Source organism: Monodelphis domestica, chromosome 1 (genome assembly GCF_027887165.1).
Source record: "Monodelphis domestica isolate mMonDom1 chromosome 1, mMonDom1.pri, whole genome shotgun sequence".
Classification (NCBI taxonomy): Eukaryota; Metazoa; Chordata; class Mammalia; order Didelphimorphia; family Didelphidae; genus Monodelphis; species Monodelphis domestica.
Genome location: NC_077227.1, coordinates 421752996 through 421760052, shown reverse-complemented (window position 1 = coordinate 421760052; position 7057 = coordinate 421752996). Strand labels below are relative to the sequence as shown.

The 7057-nt window shown below is 36.8% G+C and overlaps 1 non-coding gene across 1 annotated transcript; it reads left to right on the top strand.

Moving 5' to 3' along the window:
* The first annotated feature begins 234 nt into the window (after positions 1-234).
* Positions 235-341, top strand: LOC130456600 (U6 spliceosomal RNA). Its single transcript, XR_008915671.1, has one exon. It is a non-coding gene; the product is annotated as a U6 spliceosomal RNA (small nuclear RNA).
* The last annotated feature ends 6716 nt before the right edge of the window (positions 342-7057 follow it).

The following is a 7057-nucleotide window of genomic DNA, read 5'->3' as shown; positions in this document are numbered from 1 at the left end:
TAAGTGATAGTAGTAGAGGAAAAGTCTAGAACACTAACAGGGAGCAAGGAGTATTTTGATTCCCTTATCCTGATCAACAAGTTGAGGGATATGAAAGTAGAGCTAATACCAGAGAGGATGATAAAGGAAGCAGTATTATCAGAAGGGAGCCAGATCTTACTGAGTGGTGGAAGATGGAAAAGAGTGAAAAAGGAATGCAAGATGAAAGGAAGCTTGTTAATTATAGACCAGAGGGTGATTGCTTCATCAGCACATATACTAAAATTGGAACAATTCAGAGAAAATTAGCATGGTCCCTGTGTAAGGACAACATGCAAATTCATGAAGCATTCCACATTTTTCAATTCTGAAGAACTTATGACAAAGAAAGCTATCCACCTCCAGAGGAAAAAAACTGTCTGAGGAGGAATGCAGATGAAAATATATGATTTTTTAAAACTTATTTATTTGAGTATATGTTGTGGGTTTTTGGTTTTATAAGATTAGTCTCTTACAAAAATGAATAATATGGAAATATGTTTCATGTGATAATACAGGCATAACCCAGATTGAATTGCTTACCAGCTTTGGGAGTGGGGAGGGAAGAGAGGAAGGGAGACAAATTGAATCATAGAAATTTGGAAAACTTATGTGAAAAATTTTTATTACATGTAATTGGTAAAAAAATTTTAAATTAATTTTGAAAGAAGAGAAAAAAAATTATAGACCAGAGGACATAGTAAAAAGTAAAGACATTTGTGTGGAGGATGATTACAGTGGATGGCTTTAAGGGAATGGACAATTGTGAAAAGGAACTGGGCTTTATACATCAGTGGCTGGGAATTGAGAATCAGTGATATAGGAATAATAAAAGAGGGAAGGAATATGCTAACCATTGAGGAATGAGTCTAGGCAGAGCATCAGTGTTTGAAGAGAGGTATATTGAGGAGAGAAAAGCAAATAAACTGCTCACTCCCTTTCCTTGACCTTTTGACAGGTAATTGTGTTTGGGGAGGTTCTATGACGCTTGCTTTGTAGGAGGCATGAGCAGGAGAATGTATGGCCCTCATTTGAAGCATAGGATCCTGGTCAGGAATTAGGAGGTAGCTATGCAAGGTGGGTCCTTCAGAAGATCATGGGAGCTAAGAGAGAAACTGAGATTTGGGTGATGGAGTCTCATCCTGGGAGGATGATCAGGATTTGCAGTGTCAGAACTCAGACTATATAGTCTACTGACATTGGGGAATGTCCTCTTGATTCAATACGGAAATACCTCTTTTTTATTTAGGAAGGTTCTATTAAAATTTTCTTTTTTTTAATCATAAATTTAACAAACCAGCAAAAATGAATAAATGAATAAATAAATATATGAGGAAGAATGAAAAAGATTCTATGTGAAATTATCAAGTTCTTTTAGGTACATTTTTAAAAGTGTTTATCAGATTTATATAATTATAATAAAATTGTCCTGTTTGCCTATCTCCTCTTTGGAACTTTAAAAAATTTTCTTATGACTACTTTTTAATGTTTTATTTATTCTTTCCCCTTCCCCATCTCTAGAAAAAGCCACTAAGGTTACCTGTAAATTTCTCTTTTATGCACTTATTCTTTTCTCTGATAGAATGTAAGTTCCCTGAAAGTAGGATTATTTTTGCCTTTCTTTTTATCTCAATTCCTTACACAGAGCCTAGAATATAAGAAGCACTTAAATTTGTGAGTGAATTGATTGATTCATGCTTAATCATCAATCTTCTGAAGTCATAATTGGTCAGTGCATTGATCAGGGTCCTGAAATCTTTCCAAATTGCTTTCTTTTGCATTATTGTGCCATTGTGTAAATTATTATTCTAGTTCTATTCACTTCACTCTGCATCATACATAATTCATACAAGTCTTTCCAGGTTTCTCTGAATCTGTCATATTCATTATTAAATAATAATATTCTATTACATTCACATATCACAGTTTGTTTAGCCATTCTCCAAATGATGTGCACCTGCTTTGTTTCCATTTCTTGCCATAACCAAAAGTGTGATTATATAATAATAATATCATTAACATAATAATATTTCTGTAGATATATGTCCTTTCTTTCTGTCTTTAACCTCTTTGGGGTATATGCCTCATAGTGATATTCCTAACTCAAAGGAAATGATATATACTCTGATTTTTTAAATCTAGTTCTAAATTGTTTTCCAGAATGGCTGAACTACTTCAAGGTTCTATGAAGAGTGCATTAGAGTGCCAGTCCTTTACCAGGTCCCTCCAATAATTGCTATTTTCTTCTTTTGTCTTCTTTACCAACCTGGAGGATATGAGGTAAAATCACTGAGTTGTTCTAATTTTCATTTCTCTTATTAGTAGTGATTCAAAACGCTTAAAAAATTGGGGGCATTTTTTAAATTTAGTTGAGATCATTTGCATTTCTCTATTTGAAAAATATCTGCTTGTTCAGATCATTTGATCACTTACCTATTGAGAATCACATCATTTTCAGATATTTGTAATAATTCCCTAAAAATCTATATAGCTTTTATATCAGACATATCAAAGAAATTTGCCACAATGATTTGCACCATGGCTATTTCCCTTCTGATGTTAATTGCATTGATTTTGCTTGTGTAAAAAGCTTTTAAATTTTGTGTAATGGAATTTGTCCGTTTTATTTTCCATGGGGAACCAACTTGCTTTCAAAGATGAGGTAACAAAATGGGCTTGATTGTAGGTGTAGTGTTTTATAGTTTCCAGTGGCAAGGATCAGCAAGAGTTACAGCCCTGAACCCACCAGCAAAATTTTGGCATCATACATACACACAGATAACAAAAAACAACAGGAAGGGAGAAGGCTAAGTTGCCATTGGGAAACTGAGCAATGGTTTCATTGACCACAGAGTCCTCTGAAACAAAGGCTATCCTTTTAAACAGTATTCTTGCAGCAGATGTTGTATGACAATGATTCATGAAATACCATAGACTCTTAAGAGTTAAGGTGGAGGGTCATGCATGCTATATGACCAATAAAGAATTTATATGACAATAAAGAATTTCACAGGAGAAGCAGCACAAAGGCAGAGTGAGGAATGAATGGAAAAGGAGATGAGTTGGCCACACAATGAGAGAAAAGATCCTTTTTGAATATTACAGGACCAGTATCTATCAAGGTTCTCCTCTTCATCTCAAACTGGGATTGCTTGGAGAAAAGCAATAAAACTCCCTCTAGGAACCATTTGATTTTAGCCTGTCTTGATGAAACTTCCTGTTCTCTTAAAGGCATACAAAGCCATCCCCCCCCCCCCAATATAGAGCTGAGACCTCTCCATTTTGGTAACTATCTGAAAACCTTAAGTCACCATTCTCTGTCCTACTGATATGAGTTACTTCCATATAGAGATAAGGTTGGCAGAGTCTATAGACGCTAAGTGCTATTATACTCTTTTCTCTGCCACATGTTAGGGCAGTGACGGTGAACTTTCTGTGTTCACCTCCCAGAGACCATGTTCCAATCCCCCCCTAACACCCCTACCCCATACAGGAGAGGGAGAAAGCACTCCCATTGGGCTATTGGGCAAAGGGGAGGGTGATATGAAAAAATGTTAGGCACAGTAGAGAGAGGGAAGGGAGCAGTTCCTTCTGAGTCTCTCTGCCTTTCCATTAATGAACTCTGGGGTAAAGGGAGAAGGGCAGCACACATGTCCACAGAGAACATTCTGTGTGCCATCTTTGGCATGTGTGCCATAGGTTTGCCATCACTGTGTTAGGGCTAGATAAATTATTTACTTTTGTTATCTGTTCAATAACTTTCAAGGATATCATTTAATCCGTATATTGAACTTAAATTATCAGAATGCCTGCATTAGACCCCACCCCTAATACTTTTTATTTATTTATCCGGTTGTTTGACTGTTTGTTTTAAAACCCTTATCTTCCTTCTTCGAGTCAATCCTGGGTATTGGTTCTAAGGCAGAAGAGTGGTAAGAGCTAGGCAATGGGGGTTAAGTGACTTGCCCAGGGTCACACAGCTAGGAAATGCCTGAGGCCAGATTTGAACCCAGGACCTCCTGTCTCTGGGCCTGACTATCAATCCAGTGAGCCACCCTGCTGTCCCCTTTTAAATTTATTTTTAATAATTCATTTGTGAAAATTTTGATTTTTAAGTTCTCCCTTCCCAACCTTCCCCATCCACTGAGAAGGCAATTAATATAATATTAATTATACACATGAAGTCATGTAAAACATATTTCCATATTAGTCATATTGGGGGAAAGAAAGCAAGAAAAGTAAAGAAAGTGTAAAAATCTGCTTTAATCAGCACTCAGAGTTAATTAGTTCTGTCTGTCTAGAAGTAGCATGCCACCCCTAGCACTTTAATCACCAAATTCTTCATCTCATTCACTACCTCAATTCTTCAGTTAAATTTCAATTTGATTCTAATCTTTTTTTTCTTAATTGAGACATTTGCCCTTACCATATTGAGTCTTACCATATCTTACCCACTTACTTTGGTCTTTCAAATATCACTGATAAGGTTCAACCATGATGACTCTCAGTTTTTTCATTGCCTCAGAGATAGAATTCATTTATGCCAGGTGGCTTGTAAACATCAAGTACAATTAAGTGCTCTTAGTATGTCCTTGCTTATCTTGGATAATAATTCCCTGTCAGTGATTTTTGTTCTATTATTTGTATTGCAAAGTTCATTCTCTTTGGGAAAGAAAGCAGGAGCAAATAAGAATTGAGCATCTCTCTCTTCTTTTTGTTGTCACTTATCATCAAACCATCCATCGCAAGGAAAGGCTCCTTTGATTCCATTTTTCTTCCTTATATAACTTGCCTCTGTTTCCATTTTATTTTTCTTAACTTCCTCCAACAACTTCAGTTCATTCAGAGCCTTATTCTTCATATTATTTTCACATGGTGATGCCATGCTCTCTTAATTCATCTTGTTATTTGACCTTTCTTCCATCTTCTGAACATGACTCTAAATTGACAAATCTACTGTACATCCACATTGCGTATTCAGACAAAGTTCATTTTCCTTTCTTATTGGCTTTGTTTCTCTTTGAGTCTTTAGGATTCTATTTTTGAGCATCTTTCATCCTATCTGGATTATCTTCCCTTGACAATAATAACATTGTTGTTGTCATTGAGTCATGTTTAGTCATGTTCAATATTTTGTGACCCTGTTTGGGGTTTTCTTGGCAAAAATACTGGAGTGGTTTGCCATTTCCTTCTCCAGCTCATTTTATAGATGAAGAAACTGGGGCAAACAGGGTGAAGTGACTTGTCTGGAGTCACATTGCCAGTAAGTATCTGAGGCCAGATTTGAATTCAGGAACATGAATCTTCCTGATTCTGGGCATGGTACTCTATCCCCTATGCCACCTAGTTGCCCAACAACAATAATAGCCAGCATTTATATCTCACTTTAAGTAAGGTCTGCAAAGCATTTTAAATAAGTATCTCCTTTGATCCTCACAACAACTATGTGAGGAAGGTGTTATTATTATCACTCCATTTTGTAATTGAGAAGACTGAGGCTAAGAAGGTTAAATGATTTGCCCAGGTTCACAGAAATATCTAAGGTCAGATTTGAACCCAGGTCCTCATGACTTTAAGCCACCTGGTGTTCTATCCAACTATGTCACATAGCTGTCCCCTAGGGCCTTCATTCTGAAGAGAACACTGTATTGGTCACCTTCAAAAGCCTCCTAGCTATCCTTATAACTTTTCAGCCTTTAACACTTTGCTTAATATCCCCTTCCATCTCCCTTCTGTGTGTTCTCTTCTCCAATTAGGATGTGAATTCCTTGAAGGCAGCGACTATCTTTCTTGTTTGTATTTGCATCTCCAGCGTTTTGCATGGTGTCTGGCACATAGTAAATACTTAATATATGTTTGTTGTCTTCCTCTTGTTTCCCCTGACAGAATGTAAACTCCTGGAGAGTAGAGTCTCTTCCTTTTTGTCTTTTTCTCTAGTGCCTACCACATAACTGCCACAGCATGAATGCTTGCTAGTTGTTTGAATGCTGTTATATATAATTATTACTATTATTTTCATCTCATTCTCTGTTTTTTCTTTTATTATTATTCATCCCATGTGTTTTAAAAAGAGAATAAAAGCTGTCTTAGTGAAATATAATCATGATGAAAGTTAATTTATTAAGAGGAGAAGGAAGAGGAAGAAGGGGAGGAGGAAGAAGAGGAAGAGGAGGAAGAAATGGAGGAAAAGGAAGGAGGAGGAAGAGGAAGAGAGGGAGAAAAAGAAGAAGAGGAGGAGGAAGAGAAGAAAGAAGAAAGGGAAGAGGAGGAGAGGGAGGATTGTGTGGTATAATGGAAAGCACACTGGATCTCCAGTCAGAGGACCTAAGTTTGAATCCTGACAGCTACTTATTTTTCCATGTCATCTTGGACAAATGACTTAACCTCTTCAGGTTTCTTCACCTACAAAATAAGGTTGAATTGGCATGGGCTTTTAAGATCCCTTGCAGTTTTAAATGTATGATCCTACATAGATGGGCTTACATCAAAGCAAGAATATACTCCTTGTGTGGCATTGAGAAGCTATTCATCCTATAAAGAAGCGGGGGGAGAGCAAATATGCTTCAAGTTATGATATTGGAAAACAATTAGGGGCAGTTAACCCAATGGATGGAGTGCCAGGACTGGACCTAGGGGTATCTGGATTAAAATCTGTTAAGCTTATATTTGTAAGCATCTTTTTTTATAAATATTCTCTCACTTGATCCTCATATTATCCTAGTATGTGCTATAATTACACCCATTTTATAATTGAGGAAACTGAGGCAGACTTTAAGTAACTTGCCCAGGGTTCTTTCCTATTCCTCCTCCTTCTCCTTTTCCCTTTCATACCATATGAAATAGTTGAAGAAACTAAGGGTATTTAACCTGTAGGAGACTTAAGAGGGAGGGACACAGTTGTATTAGCTTTCTTCAGGTAATGAAGGGACTGTTATGTGGAAGAGAGATTAGACTTGTTCTCTGGGGCCCAGAGGACAGACCTAGGAGCAGTGGGTTATACAAAAACACATTTAGATTTGATGTGAAGAGACAATTCCTA